The following is a 19925-nucleotide window of genomic DNA, read 5'->3' on the forward strand; positions in this document are numbered from 1 at the left end:
TCCAAAATGGGGTCATTTGTGGGGGGTTTCACTGTTTTGGTACATCAGGGGCTCTCCAAACGCGACATGGTGTCCGATCTCAATTTCAGCCAAAAATGTCAAATGGCGCTGCTTCCCTTTCGAGCTCTGCCATGCGCCCAAATAGTCGTTTACCCCCACATGTGAGGTATCAGCGTACTCAGGACAAATTGCACAATAACTTTTAGGGTCCTATTACCCTTGGAAAAATAAAAATTGGGGGTGAAAAGATCATTTTTGTGGAAAAAATATGATTTTTTAATTGTACGGCTGTACGTTATAAACTTCTGTGAAGCCCTTGGGGGTTCAAAGTTCTCACCACACATCTAGATAAGTTCCTGGGGGGGTCTAGTTTCCAAAATGGTGTCATTTGTGGGGGGTTTCCACTGTTTTGGTACATCAGGGGTTTCCCAATCGTGACATGGTGTCCGATCTCAATTCCAGCCAAAAAAGTCAAATGGCGCTGCTTACCTTCCGAGCTCTGCCATGCGCCGAAATAGTGGTTTACACCCACATATGGGGTATCAGCGTACTCAGGACAAATTGCACAATAACTTTTAGGGTCCTGTTACCCTTAGGAAAATAAAAATTGGGGGTGAAAAGATTATTTTTGTGGAAAAAATATGATTTTTTTATTGTTCCGCTGTACGTTATAAACTTCTGTGAAGCCCTTGTGGGTTCAAAGTTCTCACCACATATCTAGACAAGTTCCTTGGGGGGTCTAGTTTCCAAAATGGGTCACTTGTGGGGGGTTTCCACTGTTTAGGTAATTCAGGGTCTCTCCAAACGTGACATGGCATCCAATCTGAATTCCAGCCAATTTTGCATTGAAAAAGTCAAACGGCGCTCCTTCCCTTCTGAGCTCTGTCATGCGCCGAAACAGTGGTTCCCCCCCACATATCAGGTATCAGCGTACTCAGGACAAACTGCACAATAACTTTTGCAGTCCAATTTCTCCTGTTACCCTTGGTAAAATAAAAAAAATTGAATCTGAAGTATTTTTTTTGTGAAAAAAGTTAAATGTTCATTTTTTTAAATATTCAAAAAATTCCTGTGATGCACCTGAAGGGTTAATAAACTCCTTGAATGTGGTTTTGAGCACCTTAAGGGGGTGCAGTTTTTAGAGTGGTGTCACTTTTGGGTATTTTCTATCACATAGACCCCTCAAAGTGGCTTCAAATGTGATGTGGTCCTAAAAATAAAATGGTGTTGCAAAAATGAGAAATCGCTGGTCAACTTTTAACCCTTATAACTTCCTAACAAAAAAAAGTTTTGGTTCCAAAATTGTGGTGATGTAAAGTAAACATGTGGGAAATGTTACTTATTAAGTTTTTTGTGTGCCGTACCTCTGTGATTTAAGGGCATAAAAATTCAAAGTTGGAAAATTGCGAAATTTTAAAAATTTTCGCCAAATTTCCGTTTTTTTCACAAATAAACGCAAGTTAATTGAATGAAATTTTACCACTAACATGAAGTACAATATGTCACGAGAAAACAATGTCAGAATCACTGGGATCCATGGAAGTGTTTCAGAGTTATTACCTCATAAAGTGACAGTGGTCAAAATTGTAAAAATTGGCCTGGTCATGAACGTGCAAACCACCCTTGGGGGTTAAGGGGTTAACTGACCCAATTTAGAAAATAGGCATAAATGGATCAAAGCTAAAGCGGAATTTGACCTTTAGCTGGACAGACTAGAAAGAATAAGGGGGAACCAAAAAACGTCTGAATTTTTAGATACGGTAAGGCTAGTTTCACATTAGCGTTTTTTTGCGCAGCGCATCGTGCGCATAAAAAACGCAAAGAAAAACGCAAAACAAACGCGCGTTTTTTTAACATGCGCACGCTGATGCGTCAAAAAAAACGCAGCGTTGCTTGCGTTTTACATGCGTTTTTGCATGCATTTGCGTTTTTTTATGCACATGCGTTTTTAGGTGTGACATTTTTTCCATTGTCTAGAGAACATTCTAGACTTGTTTCACTCAAAAACGCATGCGCAAAAAAACGCAACCGTGCGCAAGACCATGCTCACGCATGCGTTCCCATAGACTTCAATGTGTTGTTTTTGCGCATTCCGTGCGCAAGCGTGCGCATGCGTTTTTTTGCCGAGACAGGGCGCACCAAAAAATCCAACATGTTGCGTCTGGCGCGCCTGGCGCAAAAGACAAAAAAATGCATGCGCACGAAAACGCAACCGTGCGCAAGACCATGCGCACGTCATGTTAAACATAGGTGCGCAGTGCGCATGCGCACGGGTGCGCACGATGCGCAGCGCACAAAAGCGCAAATGTGAAACCAGCCTAATAAGGCTGGTTCATTATTGGCTCGCTTGGCAAAAGGTCGAACACCTATGATATTTATAGGTAGCTTGAATGATCACAAAGGTTCACCACAAACAGACCCAAAAATCATAAATGACAGCTGGCATAAATACTATAACACATTGTATGAACAAGAACCAGTAGATGGAGAAGAGGGGAAGACATTCCTAGATAGACTATCCCTCCCAACAGTCTCAGAAGGTGAGAAAGATTCAACTCTACAATAAGAAAGGAAGAGATACTAGACACTATTAACTCCCTGAAAAATAGCGAGGCCCCCGGACCAGATGGGCTGCCAGGGGAGTTCTGCAAAACATTAGTAGAAGAGGTTTCTTCTCCACTGGTGGAAGTTTTTAATCAAATCCTAAAAGAAAAGGTATACCTGCCAACAGGAAATACGGCTAATATTAAAGCACACTACCATGTAAAAGTTTAGGGTCACTTAGAAATTTCCTTATTTTTGAAAGAAAAGCAGTTTTCTCTAATGAAGCTAACATTAAACGATTCAGAAATACACCCTATACATTGTTAATGTGGTATATGACTATTCTCGCTGCAAACGTCTGGTTTGTAATGCAATATCTTCATAGGTGTATAGAGGCCCATTTCCAACAACCATCACTCCAGTGTTCTTATGGTACTTTGTGCTTGATAACTGTGTAAGAAGGCTAATGGATGGTTAGAATACCCTTGAAAAACCTTATGCAAGTATGTTAGCACAGCTGAAAACAGTTTGGCTGATTAGAGAAGCTATAAACCTGACCTTCCTTTGAGCTAGTTGAGAATCTGGAGCATTACATTTGTTGGTTCCATTAAACTCTCAAAATGGCCAGAAAAAAAAGAACTTTCATGTGAAACTTGACAGTCTATTCTCGTTCTTAGAAATTCTATATAAGAAATTGCCAAGAAAACTGAAGATTTCCTACAACGGTGTGTACTACTCCTAGAGCAAAAACAGGCTTTAACCATAGTAGAAAGAAAAGTAGGAGGCCCCACTGCACAACTGAGTAACAAGTACATTAAAGTCTGTAGTTTGAGAAATCGATGCCTCACAGGTCCTCAACTGGCAGCTTCAATAAATAGTACCCGCAAAACGCCAGAGTCAACGTCTACAGTGAAGAGGCGACTCCGGGATGCTGGCCTTCAGGGCAGAATGGCAAAGAAAAAGCCATATCTGAGACTGGCTAATAGAAAGAAAACATTAATATGGGCAAAAGAACACAGACATTGGACAGAGGAAGATTGGAAAAAAGTGTTATGGACAGACGAATCCAAGTGTGAGGTGTTTGTATCACACAGAAGAACATTTGTGAGACGCAGAACGACTGAAAAGATGCTGGAAGAGTGCCTGACGCCATCTGTCAAGCATGGTGGAGGTAATGTGATGTCTGGGGTTGCTTTCTTGCTGGTAAAGTGGGAGATTTGTACAAGGTAAAAGGGATTTTGAATAAGGAAGGCTATCACTCCATTTTGCAACGCCATGCCATACCCTGTGGACAGAGTCTGATTGGAGCCAATTTCATCCTACAACAGGACAATGACCCAAAGCACACCTCCAAATTATGCAAGAACTATTTAGGGAAGAAACCGGCAGCTGGTATCCTATCTGTAATGGAGTGGCCAGCGCAGTCACCAGATCGCAACCCCATTGAGCAGTTGTGGGAGCAGCTTGACCGTTTGGTACACATGCCAAAGGTCTGCAATGCTGAAATTGCTGAAAAGGGAGCATTCTTTGACGAAAGCAAAGTTTAAAGGAGAAAATTATTATTTCAAATAAAAATCTTTTTTTCGAACCTTGTCCATGTCTGGACGAGATTTTAACCCCTTACAGACCGCTGACGGGATAGTACATCAGCGGTCAGTATCTTCTGCTTTGATGTGGGCTCCGGTGGTGAGCCCACTTCAAAACCTCGACATGTCAGCTGTTATAAACAGCTGACATGTGCCGGCAAGAGGCGCGGGCGGAATCAAGATCTGCCCGCGCCTATTAACTAGTTAAATCTCACTGTCAAACACTGACAGCGGGCATTAAACTAGTACTTCCGGCGTCCAGCCGGAAATGAGCGTATCACCAACCCCCGTCACGTGATCGGGTGTCAGCGACACGTTGCCATGACAATCAGAGGTCTCATAGAGACCTCTATGGTTGTTGCCGTCAGATTGCTCATAGCAATGCTGTACTACTGCTACATATGGGCGATCTGCTCATCTCCCATATGTAGCAGAGCTGATCAAGTATGGCATGCTTCTACTCTCCCTTGGAGGCTATTGAAGCATGCCAAAAATAACAAAAAAAAAAGTGTTTAAAAATGAAAGAAAATAAAACATAAAAATTCAAATCACCCCTCTTTCGCCCCAATCAAAATAAAATAAAAAAAAAAATCAAACCTACAGATATTAGGTATCCCCGCATTCAGAATCGCCCGATCTATCAATAAAAAAAGGATGAACCCGACTGCTAAACGGCGTAGCGAGAAAAAAAATCAAATGACAGAATTACGTTTTTTTTGGTCGCCGTGACATTGCATTAAAATGCAATAACGGGTGATCAAAAGAATGTATCTGCAAAAACGTGGTATCATTAAAACCATCAGCCCGGTACGCAAAAAATAAGCCCTCACCAAGCACAAGATCACGAAAAATGGAGAAATGGAGATGTTACGGGGCTTGGAAAATTGTGCTTATTTTTTAGCAAATTTTGTATTTTTTTTCACCACTTAGATAAAAGAGAACGTAGACATGTTTGGTATCTATGAACTCGTAATGACCTGGAGAATCATAATGGCAGGGCAGTTTTAGCATTTAGTGAACCTAGCAAAAAAGCCAAGCAAGAAACAAGTGTGGGATTGCACTTTTTTTGCAATTTCACCGCACTTGGAATTTTTTTCCCGATTTTGAGTACAAGACATGGTAGAAGCAATGGTGTCGTTCAAAAGCACAACTCACCCCGCAAAAAATAACCCTCACACGGCCATACTGACGGAGAAATATACAAATTATTGCTCTGGAAATAAGGGGAGCGAAAAACGAAAAAAGCTCCGTTTATTAAAGGGAATCTGTCACCCCATTTTAGCCCTATCAGCTGCGGCCACCGCCATCAGGGGCTTATCCACAGCATTCTGTAATGCTGTAGATAAGCCCCCGATGTAACCCGAAAGGTAAGAAAAACACGTGAGATTATACTCACCGGGGGGCGGGGGGTGTTGCAGTCCGGTCCAGGGCCTCCCATCTTCATACGATGACGTCCTCCTCCTACCTTCTCCCTCGGCTCCTGTGCAGGCGTACTTTATCTGCCCTGTAGAAGGCAGAGCAGAGTATTGCATTGCGCATGCGTGGGACCTCTGTGACCTTCCCGGCCCCTCGCACTGCAGTACTCTGCTCTGCCCTCAACAGGGCCAATAAAGCACGCCTGCACAGGAGCCGAGGGAGAAGTTAGGAGGACATCATCGTATGAAGATGGGAGGCGCCGGACGGGAAGGAGACACCAATCGGACCGGACTGAACGCCGGGGTGAGTATAATCTAACGTGTTTTTCTTATCTTTAGGTTACATCGGGGGCTTATCTACAGCATTACAGAATGCATTACAGAATGCTGGAGATAAGCCCCTGATGGCGGCGGCCCCAGCTTATAGCGCTAAAATGGGGTGACAGACTCCCTTTAAGGGGTTAAATTAATTTGGCAACTCAATAGATGAATAAAAGTCGGAGTTTTCATGGAAAACAAAATTGTCTGGGTGACCCCAAACTTTGGAGCGGTCGTGTATTACACAAGCGATTCCCCTGAGGATTAATAATCCTCCCTGCCCCCTAGATGAGCCCCCAGAGGTGGAGGGGGTAACATGGGGCCACTTGTGGGGTCTCTGCTGTTCTGGTGTCAGAGCTCTTCACACGGCGTCCACCGTCTATCCCAGCCACAATGGCGCCCCTTCCCTCCTGAGGAGTGTCCGGCCCCTTATGGGGTATCGGCGCTCAGGGGAAATTGTGGAACAAGTGGTTTCTGTTTTCTCCTCTTCTCCCGTGTGATAATTACAGACTTGGGGACGGAGCGACATTTTACTGGGAACATTTCATTCCTCCGCTCAATGTTACACAATTCTGTGACCCCTGAGGGTTAATAATCCTCCCTGCCCCCTAGATGAGCCCCCAGAGGTGGAGGGGGTAACATGGGGCCACTTGTGGGGTCTCTGCTGTTCTGGTGTCAGAGCTCTTCACACGTCACACGGCGTCCGCCGTCTATCCCAGCCACAATGGCGCCCCTTCCCTCCCGAGCCTGTGGGGTATCGGCACTCATTAGACACGGCGCACTGTGCGGCCTCAGCGCTCCTGTCACCTTTAGGACAATGATATATTTGGGGCTAAAGTGACATTTCTGTGAGGAAAACAGTAAAATTGTCATTTCTTCCTTCCACATTGCTGAAATTCCTGTCACACTGTCCGAATTCAGAGATTGTCCTGTCAGAAAGGAGAAGACAGGGGGCGGAAGGGTTAATAGGACTTACAGGAGGAACCGGCCCAGAAAGCAGAAGGTCCAGGAGCGTCCGCCACATATATGACTGCTCTGTGCACACAGGACCTGTGGTGACATCATGCCCATGTGACCAGAAGGGGCGGCGCCTCCTCCTCCATAGAGCAGACGGGAGGAAGCTGTGGCCCCGCCCACACTGTCCAGCATCTCCCCATAGGAGAGAAGTGTGGACGACAGGAAGTCACACCGTCACCAGGGGGAATGCAGCTTGTGGCCCCTAGAGGGGAATTTTCTTCATCTTATTCCAGAAGCCATGTTTTACCAAACTGAAGCTTTTTTTTTTTTATTCAGAATTTTTTTTCCCCTTTTTTTTTTTTTTTTTTTTACAGATTTAATGACAAAACTTAAAAATAAATAATAATAAATTTTATTTTTATAGCGCTGACATATTCCGCAGCACTTTACATTTCAGAGGGGACTTGTACAGACAATAGACATTACAGCATAACAATAATCACATAGATTATAACAGATACCAAGAGGAATGAGGGCCCTGCTCGCAAGCTTACAGTCTATGAGGAAAGAGGTAGACACGAAAGGTGGGTGGTAACAGTTGCCCTGATTGTATGGACCAGCCATAATGTTAAGTGTGTAACAGTACAGACACAGAGGGCTAATGGATGCATAAAGCATGTGGGAACATGACGCGGGGAACCTGGTTATGGTAAAACTTTTGGCTGTGCCACACAGGGATAGATTAGGTTAATGTGTTGAGGCGATAGGCCAGTCTGAATAAATGTGGTTTTCAGGGCACGCTTAAAATTGTGGGGATTGGGGACTAATCGTATTGACCTGGGAAGTGCATTCCAAAGAATTGGTGCAGCACGTGTAAAGTCTTGGAGACGGGAGTGGGAGGTTCTGATTATTGAGGATGCTAACCTCAGGTCAGCAGAACGGAGGGCGCGGATAGGGTGGTAGACTGAAACGAGGGAGGAGATGTAGGGTGGCGCTGAGCCACGGAGAGCTTTGTGGGTGAGGACTTCCCGCCTCTCTCCACGCTCCCAGCATCTTCCGGTCCCAGTAATCCTTTGCGAGAATGACTGCAATGACGTCGCGGTCTCGGACCGGACGATGCCGGGAGCGTGGAGAGAGGCGGAAAGGCTGCGTGGGACGCCGGAAGATGAGAATAACAATATTTTTTTTGATTATTTTTTACATTCTATCTTTTACTACTGATGCTGCATAGGCAGCCTCAATAGTAAAATGTTGGTCACACTCGTCAAACACTATGTTTGACGAGTGTGACCAACCTGTGAATCAGTTCTCCAAGCGATGCTCCAGATCGCTTGGAAAACGCTAGCATTCCGTAAGCTAATTACGCTTGCAAATCGCTAGTTTTTCCATGGGAAAATCGCGGGAATTTAAAATGCGATTTTCCCGCGGAATGGAATTCCGGAATTCTCGCGGTAACTTCCGTGGGAATTCCGCTATGTGTGAACTTAGCCTAACGATTGTCGAGGAATGTGATCCCGGCTGCAGCATTCTAGACAGATTGGAGGGGGGAGAGTTTGGTAAGAGGGAGACCGATTAGAAGAGAGTTACAATAGTCAAGACAAGAATAATAAGAGAAACAGTGAGGCTATGTGCCCACGTATGCAGAAAATTTCTGCTTCAAAATCGGACTCCTTCCCAGAAAACGCGCGTTTTATTTCCGCGCGAAAACCGCGCGTTTATGCGTTTTTTTCCATGTGTTTTCTGACTCATAGGAAAGAGCAAAAACGCTGACTTTTCTGCAAAATTAATGAGCATGCTGCATTTTTTACCGTGAAGCGTTTTTCGCGGAAAAAAAGCGCATCAATGTGCACAAAATGTGTGGACTTCATTTAAAACGAATGGGATGCTTCTTGTATGCGTTTTTGAAGCATTTTGACCTGGACAAATGCTTCAAAAACGCTTACATGGGCACACAGCCTAAGAGTTTTTGTGGAGTCAAAAGTAAGAAAAGGTCGAATTCTAGAAATGTTTTTGAGGTGCAGATAACAAGAGCGAGCCAGTGATCGGATGTGGGGGGCAAAGGAAAGCTCGGAGTCAAGTATGACCCCAAGACAGCGGGCATGTTGCTGGGGAGTAATAGTGGAACCACACACGGAAATGGCAATGTCGGGTATAGGTACATTAGCAACGGGAGGAAACACAAGGAGTTCAGTCTTTGACAGGTTCAGTTTCAGATATAGTGAGGACATGATGTTAGACACAGCGTTTAGACAATCGCTGGTGTTTTCTAGAAAGGCAGGCGTGATGTCAGAAGAAGAAGCGTATAATTGGGTGTCATCAGCATAGCGATGGTACTGGAAACCAAATCTACTGATTGTTTGACCAATCTACTGATTGTTTGACCTGATCCTTGAGGAACCCCAACAGTAAGGGGAAGATGAGAGGAGGAGGAACCTGCAAAAGATACAGTAAAGGAGCGGTCAGAGAGATAGGAGGAGAACCAGGAGAGAACGGTGTCCTTGAGGACAATGGAACGGAGCATAGTGAGGAAGAGCTGATGATCCACAGTGTCAAATGCTGCAGAGAGATCCAAGAGAATTAGCATGGACTAATGACCATATGATTTAGCTGTTAGTAGATCATTAGAGACTTTAGTGAGGGCAGTTTTAGTAGGGCGTAAAGAACGGAAACTGGATTGGAGAGGGTCGAGAAGAGTGTTATCAAAGAAATAGTAGATAAGACGGGAGTTGACAGGCAATCCAGGAGTTTAGAGATGAAGGGAAGATTAGAGACAAGTCTATAGTAAAGCCCCCGTTACACACTGTGATATCGCTAGCAATATTGCTGTAAAGTCACCGATTTTGTGACGTTGCAGCGATATTGCTAGCGATATCGCTGCATGTGATACTTACCTCCGACCGGCTCCCCCGCTGGTTATTGCTGATCGCGCGAGAAGCTCCTGGATCATTTCTCATCGTCAGCTTCCTGCGGCGCTTCCTGCTGTGACGATGAGCGACGCGTGGAGCCGGGCGGGAGGACGCAGGATCGCCGCGTCTGACAGGTAAGTAGCGATCCCCGTCCCCTGCGATGTCGCTGGTGAGATCTGCCTGTGTGGCAGCGATCCTGACCGCATCATATCGCTGGTCAGGATCGCTGGTGAGTCGCTAGGTGTAACGGTACCCTTAGCGGCACAGTTTTGGTCGAGGGATGGTTTTTTTAAGTAGTGGATATATGATGGCATGGTTAAATGAGGAGGGAAAGATACCAGAAGAGAGAGAGAGGTTATTTTAGTTAGGTGAGGGGTGAGAGCAGGGGAAAGGGACTGGAGATGTGACAGAAATGGGTCACTGGTGCAAGTAGTTGGGCGAGATGATGCAAGGAGCCTGCTTACTTCTTCTTCTGTGACTGGTTCAAAATCATAGAGTGCGCTAGATGCAGTGGGGGAGGGAGGACTGTTATGGATGAGTCACCGAAGGAGGAAAAAACAAAAATAATAGCTAAGTCCAGAAAACCAGAGAAGTTGGAAGCTATCGGATTGCAGACCCCTGAACCTATCCACAACAACTAGCAGTAGCCGTGGGGGGTTCCTACGGTGCCTTAGACCCCTCGATCACAGCCGGAGAACTAAATTAGCCTAAAGACAGAAAGGGGAAATCTAAACTGCCCCAGAGCAGACCCCAAAGGAATAGGCAGCCCCCAACATATAATGACTGTGAAGCAAGATGAAAAACACTAACACAGATAGAAAGGTAGTTTGAGCAAATGATGGAGCCCAAGCTAACTAAATAGGACAGGATAGAAAAGCTGCTGTCTGCAATCCGCAAAAACCCTATCCAAAAATGAACCAACAGACTAATAGGAAAAACAGGCCCTGAAGTCACTAGGCTTCAAAAAGACTATATCAGCACTTAGGTATATTCTGAAGACAGAGCCAGAGATCAACAGATCAGAGACAAAAATGGAATTCAGCTCACCCCCGGCCGGGGATGGCTGAACTCCAAAAAACAAGGCAAACAAAACCAGAACTAAAGTGTACAAAAGGCAGAGCAACACTTAGCTTTGAGAAGCAGAAATCAGACTGGTCTCCAAGAATCCAGCAGGAATTCACCAGCGAGGCAGCAGGGCGTCGGCTGCCTTATATCCAGTCATCAGTTCCTGTGACCCAGTCATCATCTACCTGCTCAGCTGTTTGGTGATCAGCCTCACTACCTTCCATCGCCAGAAGAGGGAGTTCATCAGACCTCACTGGTGAAGGGAAAAATGAACTCACAACAGAGGACAGTGCATGGTATGAGGTGATAGGGAGATAATTTCCTGTCCGAGCTGGTCAATTTTTTCTTTGAAGTAATTCACCAGATCGTTAGGTTGAAGCTCCGTGGTTGGGGCCTGTACTCTTGGGTTGAGTAAAGAATGAAAAGTGTCAAAGAGACGTTTAGGGTTATTGGACAGTGAGGTGATGAGCGTGTTGAAATAGGTTTGTTTTGAGATGTGAAGGGCAGTGTTGTATGTTCTAAGCATAAACTTATAATGGATGAAATCTTCGTGTAGATTGGATTTTCTCCACAGACGTTCAGCGCACCTGGAGCGCCGCTGCAGGAAACGTGTTTGCAGGGTATGCCAGGGTTGTCGCCATCTGTGTTGTGGTGGTCTATGTTTAGGAGGTGCAAATTCATCCAGGGCACTTTGAAGTGTTTCATTGTAATGTTTCAATGCAGAATCAGGACATGAGAGGGAGGAGATAGGGGCCAATGAAGACTGCAAGTTCTCCATAAGTTTCTGGGTGTTAATGGCCTGTATGTTTCTATAAGTATGGACAGTGGGGGTGACCTGAGCGGCCTGGCAGTTCTTGATAGAGAATGAAAGAAGGTTGTGGTCAGAGAGCGGGAGAGGGGAGTTTGCAAAATCATCCACTGCACAAAGCCGAGAGAAGACCAAGTCGAGGGAGTTTCTGTCTCCATGCATTGGAGAATTAGTAAGCTGCGAAAGGCTGAACGAGGAGGTTAGAGATAAAAGGTGAGTAGCAGATAGGGAGAGGGGAAGAGCAATGGGGATGTTGAAATCGCCCATGATGAGGGTAGGGATGTCACAAGAGAGAAAATGTGGAAGCCAAGTGGCAAAATGATCCAGGAACTGATGGGAGGGGCCGGGAGAATGATATACCACCGCCACTTGCATTGAGAAGGGGGTGTAGAGTCTGACGGCATGGACCTCAAAAGAAGAGACAAGTGAGGGTACTTGAGGGATAACCTGAAAGGTACATTTTGGTGATAGGAGCAGACCAACGCCTCCACCTGCTCTAATAAAATACAATGCGGCGAGGAGCCCTGCTGTGAATAACGCTTAAAAGCAGCTACAAATATGATAAAACTGCATAAAAAGGGCATCTAAGTGGGCACCGAAGGGCGTTACTGAAAGGGTTAAATGACTGAACCCGGCCCGAATGGGTTATGACCATGAGAACTGGCATGAAAGCCAGCAAATAGCCATGGTATCTCCATTTCACCTAATCTTGAAAGCTGGCCACTGGAAGGGCATGGTGAAACCAGAGTTACACAGTGTAAATCACTACAGGGTGGGCCATATATATAGATGCACCTAAATAAAATGGGAATGGTTGGTGATATCAAATACCGGGCACACCCAAGGATTTTTGGTGCAAAAAAAAAAATCAGAATTTTAATATATACAATAGCCACTAGTTACAAACGTTTCAGTCGTGATAGACCTTCATCAGTGTACTAGGGTTAGTTTCTAGATGCTAGTGTGAGTAAATCACAAATAGTAGCCAAAGATCGGGTAAAGAGTGTAGTACGGAACATAGGGAGGTGACAACTCCCTGTCTTGCGGTGGATACTGTGACATAGGATACCTGGCATATACCTATTTTGGCATACTGCAGGTCACTGACCACCTAAGTTCCGGGCTACACTCTTTACCTGATCTTTGGCTATTTGGCTACTATTTGTGATTTACTCACACTAGCATCTAGAAATTAACCCTAGTACACTGATGAAGGTCTATCACGACCGAAACGTTTGTAATTAGTGGCTACTGTATGCATTAAAATTCTGATTTTTTTGCACCAAAAATCCTTGAGTGTGCCTGGTATTTGATACTTGGTTATAAGGTTTGGGAACCTACTGTGTGGCACCTCCCTGTTTGGCTGTGCTAACATTTATTCCTATATGGTTGGTGATATCAACTTCCTGTTTGTGGCACATTAGTATATGGGAGGGGGAAACTTTTCAAGATGGGTGGTGACCATGGCAGCCATTTTGAAGTGGGCCATTTTAGATCCAACTTTATAAATGGCCCACCCAGGTGTATCCATATAAATGGCCCACTCTGTATATAAGGCCAGAGAAACATAACTAAGACAGAAGCAGAAACCTGGGTACCTGTACACGTGTACAGTGTTGTAATACCTGCACAAGTGGGGACGCCCATGCAGTGTTGTGAATTTCCCAGGGGTTCTCTGTCTTGGTGCATCTCTGATATTCCAGATGGATGATGTTTAAAAGCTTCTTGGTGATGATGTGAGTATACAGTATGTAGTTAATGTTTATATGTGCTTAATCATTATATGTATTTAATCTTTATATGTACTTAACCTTTGTATCTTAAAATATACAAAAGTGTACGCAATCATACTATTCAATTATACTATTCCTTTAATTTTGTACTTTAAAATAAGTAGTAGCCTTATTTAAAGCCGTATCTGAACCTTAGTGTAATAACTTGTTAATATAGCATAGTATATGTATGCATGGTATATGCCTGGATGTGTATATATGCATGGTATATGCCTGGATGTGTATGTATGCATGGTATATGTGTATGTGTTAGGTTGAACAATAAGCAAAGCTCCCAACAGTCCCGATTCTCGCGGGACAGTCCAGTTTTTGACACCCCCAACCCGCGTCCCGCCCGGGACGCTATTTTTCCCGCATTGCACTGAGCCGCCATGCCCCACCATTCACCGACCCCATGATCCTCACCCTCCCAGAGAGCCACCGCAGCCTGCAATTGTTAGGGACGGCGGAACGCACTAAATATAAAATAACGTAAAGTGTGTTCGCTGCCCGGGATCCACCGTGCAGAAGGTGTTAACACTGCTGCTAGCTGATGTCGGACGTACAATATGGCGGTATAACGCACGCGGGTTGAACGTCACCCAGGTGCACTGAGCGATCTCTGTTTTACTCACAGAGATGCCTTAAGTGCAAAACACAAAAGGGCTGAGCCTGTTAGCATCACAGGTCTCAGAGGAGTGCACGCATGGTATATGGTCACAGGAGCTGGGCCCTAGGCAGAGGATCAGCGTCCGTCTAGACCTACCGTGCGTGCGGCGTCGCAACTGCGGACGCCAAAAGGAGCTGCAGACTGCAGCGCGGCGACAGACACTGCCGCTAGTCGACAATGCCCAAGAGGGGCGCAGTGTCGGACGCTAGTACTGTGTAGATGCTTATTGTGGCTAGAGCTTGCCACTGGCTGTTACTGACGCTAAAGCTAAGTGTGACGCCCCTGAGGCTCAGTCGCCACAGAGGTACTGCACCTTGCTCTCTCTCCAAGGTGGGGTACCCCACCATCCAAGTAAGGTGGGAACTCCCTTTCTACACTCCAACACTCGCACCCCACACAACAGGGTAGTTCTGCACAACCACATTGCGGCTCCATGCTCAGAGGGTAGCAGAGCACCTTTGGTGGTTCCCCGCTTGGAACACTGGATGTGCTGGGAGGTGGGTGGAGTTAAGATACATAAAAGAGTGGGAAAGTATAGGATGTGAGGTTCAGTCTGACAGAAGGTCGGGAGGGTAGGAAGTCACTCAGACAGGAGTGAGGATCCCTGGAAGAAGGGATGGAGGAAGGAGTGCTGCAGCTGCCTCAGTGATCTGAGCCACCTGGCACAGGAAAGGAACAGAAGGAGAAAGACATAAAACTGAAACCTAAGCTTCCATAAGAAAGAAAGACAAGTACGGAACAAAGGAGTAGAGAGAACAGAGAGGACGTGGGTTAGAAGAGGAACCCTGACTATAGGTTCTCAGCGCAAGGCTGGGGCCCGATCCCCGAGGTTGTATGGACACTTATGGTTCTGCAGCAGACACCGGTGGAGTAGATGGCTGTAAATGCACTACTCCCATCTAAGACTTGGGGCACAACAGCAATTGTATAGGGAGCCGGGACTCAGGAGGAGGGAGTCCCTGAAGCAGGCTACAGCTGTCTGCCGTACAAGTAGGTTCTTGGGAACATCTGACAGGAGGAACTCCAGCGTACCACGGTACTGGAGATCTTCACACTTCAAGGCGCTATAGAGGAGACGTTCAGGAAAAGCACATAAGTTGGCGGAGTGTGGAGGGGAGCTTTCCATCTTGCCTGAGGTTGACTGGGTCCCTGACCTGGAGAACACGGCACAGAAGCGGGCACTACTGACTGTGAGTAAAGCCTTGGAACTACATGCCCTGGTGTCCTCCATTCCTTCCTGCGTCCGTCTGCCTGACACTGCTACATCCCCTGCGCCGGACACTACACCATCAAAGTGTCCCCACATCTACACTGCCCTGGGACAACAGCCCTGCCTGTGGAGGGCTATACCATCATTGCTGCATCACACCATCTGTCCCAGAGGATCTCTTTGCAGCGTCGGCTTAACACCTCCCTTGCCGAACACCACAGGTGGCGTCACAAACTATTCCATTCCATTACACCATTCACATCCCCGCCATTGACTTGGGCGCCCAGGGCCACCGCTGCTGTGACACATCCCACTGACACCGGCCCGGTACCCCACGGCCCTGGGAGGGCGACCCACTAAGTCCCTATACACACTCATAATATCAGAGGGAGGGGATCTTAATGAGTCATTCGCAGGTTCATGCAACCATCATCATTCACACAGTAGCAACTAGAGACTATACTAGCGCATGGCTGAGCGGCCATGCGAACCTTTTATAGCCAGGACTTTCCGGAAGCTTCCAGATCCCTGAGATGGACCAATCAGATCTGGAGAAGGATCTGGACATGTGGCTCCCGTTCTGCAATGGGAGATTGTCTCGTGAGCATGCTCAGTGGAGCGACAGAAGGACTTAGCCTCTGGAGCGATTTTCTGCTGAGCAGACTGCATTGCCATTGCTGACCCAAAGGTGGCAGCAATAGCCAGCCCCACAGAGCAGGTCTGGGCAGAGTGTCTGGGAAGCTGGGATTGCTGAGCAATCTCCTCTGCGGTCGGTCGGTCGAAAGACAATGGGAGACTGCAGAATGTGAGGCTCTAGATTCCTGTAGAACCGCAGCAGGAACGCGACACCTAACATTACCCCCCCTAGGGCCCCCTTCCCCTTGAGCCTTCCAATCCACCAAATAAAGTTTTTTGCCACGTACCACCTTGTGTCCCACAGAGGCATAGGCCTCGGGCTCGTCCGAAGACAAGTCTGACTCCACAGATGACTCGGAAAACAGGGACATGTGAACAGGTTTGAGAAGGGACACGTGGAAGGCGTCAGGGATGGCTAAGTCGCCAGGAGAAGTTGGAGCGGGGCACCGATGTGTGTCGACGGGCGTCTTCACTCACTTTAGAGGATAGAGTGACATTCGGGGTGCGACCCAGACTGTCGCGAACCTCCATTGCCCGGTCTGCCACCGGCAAGGGATACAGTAACCCAGCCAGCCTCTGTTTAGAGGAGCTGCTCCGAGCATAAGAGGCGTATGCCTGAATGTATTTTTTAGCGTCCCGAGCCCTGTGCGGCCACCAATAAGAGCTTGCCAGGAGTTTTGTGGTCTGCTTGTAGCCAAAGTGACCATCCACCCTGGACGCGTGTGCCCACGTGAGAACCTTGGACCGTAGATGAGGCGGGACAAAGGTCTTGCCTGGCAGCAGTGACTCGAGGACGACCGGAGCCACGGTCTTCAGATTCCCAGTAGGTGGCGCGGAAAGATCTGCAGGCACCTCCGCAGAGGCTACTTGGACGACTGCCCCCATGCACTTTCCCACACAGTCTTTGCTCCATTCTATTATTCTCCCCGAGGAGAACTCTATATGAGGGGAATGGCAACAGAGCCAGGGAACCCCGAGGAGCACCTGATCGATGCCCTCTGGCATAATGAGCAGGGACAACGTCTCCCGATGAAAAGGTGGAATTGAGAGCTTAAAGGGGTGCTGTTTGGTGGGTAATCTGGGATGATAAGGTCGACCCGTTTACCACCCTGATGGGTACTGAGTGAGGAAGTGGTACCAACGGGATAGCGTGCTGTTGGGCGAAGAACGAGGACATAAAGTTCCCTTCTGCCCCGGAATCCACTGTGACCTGTACCTCCCAGGAGGAATCACCGCTATCTAACATCCCTTGGAGCGCTGGATTGGGGGAGACGGTCTCCATAGCGAATAGACCCTCACCAATTACCAGTGGACGTGGTCGTTTTTTCGGCCGCTGCGAACACCTGTTAGCCACGTGACCAGACTGTCGACACTGGTAACAGCGTGTGGAGCGTTGTGCCGGCCGTGTCTTGAGACCGGCGTGGGACACCTCCATGGGCTCTGGAGGTAAACTCTCTTGCTCAAGAGGTTCTAGAGGTTCAAAGAGGTTGGGAGCCAAGCTAATCTTCCGTCTGGATTGAGCACGCTCCAGCCCGCGCTCCGAAAAACGGAGATCGATGCGGGTGGAAATAGCAATCAGCTCTTCCAGACTTATGGGAACCTCCCTGGTAGATAGAGCATCCTTAACATGCTCCGCCAAACCTCTCCAGAACACAGGGATGAGGGTTTTATCAGGCCATTCCAGCTCGGAAGCCAGTGTCCGGAAACGGACGGCGTACTGGCTGACCGAGAGGGATCCCTGTGTTAATGCTACTGGAGAGAGGTGTCGTGAGTGACCCGTGGCCCCAAAAAGACCTGCTTCAGAGATGTTAGGAACTGAGCAGTGGTCCGAATCACAGGGTCACCACGCTCCCACAGTGGCGTGGCCCACTCCAACGCCCTGCCCGACAGAAGGGAAACGATAAACCCCACCTTAGCCCGCTCTGTAGGGAATCACGCGGCCAGTAACAAGCTGGATAGAGCACTGGCTCACGAAACCCCTGCAGGAGGCAGTGTCACCAGAAAATTTATCAGGCAACGGGAGGCGGCAAACTGTCGGTGCAGACGTGGACACATGCGAGACAGCCTCTGCGACTGACTGCACAGCAGCCTCAGTAACCTTCACAGCTGAGGCGGAACTCTCGAGAGTCGCCAACCTGCCCTCCAGCTGCCGAATGTACTGCAATAGCTGCTGCTGGTCCGCCATTACTAGCCAGACCCTGGCGCTAGTATAATGTTAGGGACGGCGGAACGCACTAAATATAAAATAACGTAAAGTGCGTTTGCCACCCGGGGTCCACCGTGCAGAAGGTGTTAACACTGCTGCTTGCTGATGCCGGACGTACGATATGGCGGTATAGCGCACGTAGGTTGAACGTCACCCAGGTGCGCTGAGCGATCTCTGTTTTACTCACAGAGATGCCTTAAGTGCAAAACACAAAAGGGCTGAGCCTGTCAGTGTCACAGGTCTCAGAGGTGTGCACGCACGGTATATGGTCACAGGAGCTGGGCCCTTGGCAGAGGATCAGCATCCGTCTAGACCTACCGTGTATGCGGCGTCGCAACTGCGGACGCCAAAAGGAGCTGCAGACTGCAGCGCAGCGACAGACACTGCCGCTAGTCGACAATGCCCAAGAGGGGGCGCACTGTCGGACGCTAGTACTGTGTGGATACTTATTGTGGCTATAGCTTGCCACTGGCTGGCGCTGACTCTAAAGCTAAGTCCCTATACACACTCGTAATATCAGAGGGAGGGGATCTTAATGAGTCATTCGCAGGTTCATGCATCCATCATCATTCACATAGTAGCAGAGTGGCCATGCAAACTTTTTATAGCCAGGACCTTCCGGAAGCTTCCAGATCCCTGAAATGGACCAATCAGATCTGGAGAAGGATCTGGACATGTGGCTCCCGATCTCCAATGGGAGATCGTCTCGTGAGCAAACTCAGTGGAGCGACAGAAGGACAGCCTCTGGAGCGATTTGCTGCTGAGCAGCCTGCATTGCCATTGCTGACCCAAAGGTGGCAGCAATAGCCAGCCCCACAGAGCAGGTCTGGGCAGAGCCTCTGGGAAGCCGGGATTGCTGAGCAATCTTCTCTGCGGTCGAAAGACAATGGGATACCACAGAATGTGAGGTTCTGGATTCCTGTTGAACCACTGCAGGAACCCAACACCTAACAGTAATGATGTGGCTGGGCTGTGTGTTCTGTACGCACAGGACCTGTGAGAGGGGAGGAGTCAGGGTTCACATGATCAGGGGCCTCTGTGTCTGCACTCTGCAGGACTCTGCTGTGCTGGTTGTCTTGGTGCTGGATGAGGTAAAGTTTCTGTGTGGGGTCAGGAGTGCTTTACAGGGTGGATGTAGCAGAGCTGTGTGTGTACAGAGCAGAGCCGTGTGTGTATGAAGTGTACAGAGCGAAGCCACATGTGTACAGAGCGGAGCTGCGCGTGTGTGTGTGGGGCGTACGGAGTGGAATCACGTGTGTATGGAGCCGCGTCATGTGTGTATGAGGTGTACAGAGCGGAGCTGCACATGTATGAGGTGTACAGAGCAGAGTTGTGTGTGTACTTGGTGTATGTAGCGGAGCCATATGTGTATGGGATGTACAGAGTGGAGCCAAGTGTGTACAAGGCATACAAAGCAGGCTTTTCCCAAAGGACACAGGAGTACATGGCGGAGCACTTTAAAACTTGCACATGACAGTCCACCAGAAGTGATGTACTGGAAATTAGGTAAATTCATGAGGAGATTGTGACGGAACCAGGAATGCTTCGGATCCATCACCATGTCCTCCTCCGACAGTGCGGACAGCAGGATCGCCTTGGAATCGGGGATGTTGGCCATGTGAGTGGATCATGATATGTCCTGCACCGGGAGGGTCAGGTGGGCGTTACAATGGGAGCTGGGCTGCTATAGAATCTTTCTTTCTCATTCTATGTTCTGTCTTTCCCTCTATTTTTCTTTCTCCCTCTCTGGTCTTTCGTTCTCTAATCTTTCTTTTTTTCCTTTCTCTCTCACTGTTCTTTCTTTCTTTTTCTTTCCTCTTTCTTTCTTTACT

General features: G+C 47.6%; 1 protein-coding gene across 6 annotated transcripts in view; it reads right to left on the reverse strand.

The window, feature by feature from the left end:
* Positions 1-19925, reverse strand: part of LOC141078126 (uncharacterized) — a 129788-nt gene that overhangs the window by 92185 nt on the left and 17678 nt on the right. The window contains exon 1 of one of the 6 annotated variants that reach the window (XR_012227659.1): positions 6840-12448. The exons of the other annotated variants lie outside the window; for them this stretch is intronic. The gene's annotated coding sequence lies outside the window, so the exon portion shown is untranslated. Of the gene's footprint in view, positions 1-6839; positions 12449-19925 lie in introns of those variants that run through there. 6 annotated transcript variants of the gene reach the window in all.

The sequence above is a fragment of the Dendrobates tinctorius genome, unplaced genomic scaffold, assembly GCF_039654945.1.
Source record: "Dendrobates tinctorius isolate UK_male_01 unplaced genomic scaffold, ASM3965494v1 ptg000504l, whole genome shotgun sequence".
NCBI classification, from domain to species: domain Eukaryota; kingdom Metazoa; phylum Chordata; class Amphibia; order Anura; family Dendrobatidae; genus Dendrobates; species Dendrobates tinctorius.